General features: G+C 32.7%; 1 non-coding gene across 1 annotated transcript; it reads right to left on the bottom strand.

The window, feature by feature from the left end:
* Positions 1 to 2,067: 2,067 nt before the first annotated feature.
* LOC138398549 (small nucleolar RNA U13) lies at positions 2,068 to 2,171 on the bottom strand. The gene has a single exon (XR_011236024.1). It is a non-coding gene; the product is annotated as a small nucleolar RNA U13 (small nucleolar RNA).
* Positions 2,172 to 2,579: the final 408 nt, after the last annotated feature.

Here is a 2,579-nt window from a genome sequence, read left to right as displayed (position 1 = left end):
GTGATTATAAATGACAGATGAATAAATATATTTAAATACAATTTAAAATTATGCAAAATTCTTGAGTGCATCCTAGAGACCCAAATCTGCAGATTGTGTTGATTATAATGAATAGTAAAATGAGAGGATTACGTGATGGTAATGAAGAAAGAGGGTGTGAGGGTAGAAGTGAACTTTTCAGTCTGCGAGATTGAACTTACAGGTCTCTTCTCTAATCTTTTAAAAATTGGTTCATGTTACAATAGAGCCAAGAGCACATATTTCATTGCATTATATTTGATTATTGTATTGTGTGTTTTCTCCACTGTTGCGTAAACTGAAAGAAGGAAAAGATCTTGTCTCTAATGCCCAGATTGTATACTCACTATTTTGCACATAGTCTGACACATTGGAATTATTCAGTCAATATTTTAAAATTAATTATTGAGGAAAAGGAAGCACTCAAGCAGAAATGAATTAGTGGGAAGAAGAGAAAAAGAAAAAAATCTAGATTGTTTTTAAATAGAATTACTGAACTAATGAGTCAGGCTGTTTTATTTTCTATTTCATTTTTGACTTATCTAAAGCACTGTTTGTGTTCGCTGTAGATGTAGGTATTCAAAGATATCTAAAAGTTGTCAAGAATTATTAATAAAGTCTTTCAAATTCAGATTGAAACAGTAGAAAGTAAAGGATGTTATGATATCTTATAAATTCATACCATGTATATGGTATAATGATTTTATTGATAAGGAAGTTAATCAATCTAAAATTAATCATATCAATATTTTCAGAACAAACATTTTTTGAAACACAAAATACTTTATCTGTATTTATCTTGATGAGAGTCAAGAGAGAAAAGTACAAGACAACGTAACAGTCAATTTACTAATAGGAAAAAAACAAACAAGCACACTTAGAGTAACAATAGTGGTAAGCAGAAATTTTAGAATGGGATAGATTGCTATTTGAGGGCAAAAAATACTTGTGCCAAAGATTATAGTAAATAAAATATCATACAATCTCCATCAGAATCTATTAAGGAATACAAAACAAATATGTTACTTCTTTTCCAATTGCAGAGTCAGGTAAAAACAAGAAATCAAGAAGAATATTGTTACAAAATGTTGGCTATGGAGGGCACAGAAACATGAAGCAAGAGAAACTTTCAATTAGTCATGAGCTGCCTGAGAGTCCTGATTGATTGAGACAATGGGTTTCTTTCACTGTAGGTCTGTACTTTTAGGTGATAAGAATTAGTTTGAGATATTTACACTGTGCCAATTCCAATATACCAAGATCAGAGTGGCTGTAAATTGTAAAAAATCTATTCAGGGGAACCATGGGGAAAAGTTACAATAAGGCTGATGAAGGTTAAACAGATCACATATTTTGGTTGAGGCTACAAATCTATATCAAACTCAAGCCAACAGAAACAGGTAATGTCTCCTATTAAAAAGAAAAACAAAAGAGCCTGCTTTGGATTATTGCAAAAAGTAAAATCTTTTTGAAAAATGACAAAGCCTGTGACTTAATGAGGATTTATTTTCTGTTGCATGTATTATAACTGACATCCATTTTATTCTGTGTATACTCTTTAATGTTTATCTACTTGCAACTATGTTTTATTTCTTTAAGGAAAATGAAAGCCCTTTAAAAAACAATTAACCTTAGTATTTCCCTGGTTTCCAACATCTGCACCATTAACTTGTATATAGTAGTCATAAAATATTTCAATGATGATAAATGGTATTTGTGGATAAATATGATTAATGAATTAAATAAAAGGTCAATAGTGCAGAAAAAAACCTCCCTAGATATTCTGCTGGTGAAGAAGCAAGAGCACTTTTAAGAAAAAGGCATGTGATAGGAAGAAATCTGTTATAGAAAAGGTATTAATTACCATAAGTTGTAACTGGCATATACAATGCTAAAGACGGATTAGCTTTCCTATTCTATTCGATTTGATATTGTTATTTGGGATGTCACCTCTACTTTTGCTTCCTCTGTCTTAGTGGATTCTCAAATATGTTGTTATGTGTTTGTTTCTGGAAGACAATTCTTCATTTAAAAAAATTTTTTTTTTCATGTCAGATGGGTAATATGCTGATGCCCTAAGGAGGATTGAAGGAGGCACATCTCACGCATGCTCACGAAAGCCCAATCATCATGTTTATGAACTACAAAAGGATCAATTCTTCATCATATTAATATTTTTATGTTTTATGATAGCTTTTGTATAGCAGAGAGCCTTAGGAGATAGAAATGGTGTCTCCCTTTGGGCAGAGGGAGTACGATAAAAATAACTCATTTCTGATGAGTATGATAAAGATAATGTCTCCCTATGGGACAAAGTTTGGGTGGGTTTTCTAGCAACCCCCCCAACAAGATGTGGGTTTTCCTAAGCTTAGAGCTCCTCAACTATTATGCAAAATCACTGCGTGTGTAGTATTCACCTAGGCTTACGCCCTCTTGCCCCGATGTGTCTTGGGGAACAAGCAGAAGCCAATGTTAATATAAAATCATGCTGCCTACTGTTCTGTGACTAATAAAGTCCTTTATCTGTGGCCCAGGAGTCTCATGTCCTCTGACACAATCTG

This window comes from Eulemur rufifrons, chromosome 17, assembly GCF_041146395.1.
Source record: "Eulemur rufifrons isolate Redbay chromosome 17, OSU_ERuf_1, whole genome shotgun sequence".
Lineage (NCBI taxonomy): Eukaryota > Metazoa > Chordata > Mammalia > Primates > Lemuridae > Eulemur > Eulemur rufifrons.
Note: the sequence above shows the minus strand (reverse complement) of the source record. Positions and strands in the feature narration are given on the sequence as shown.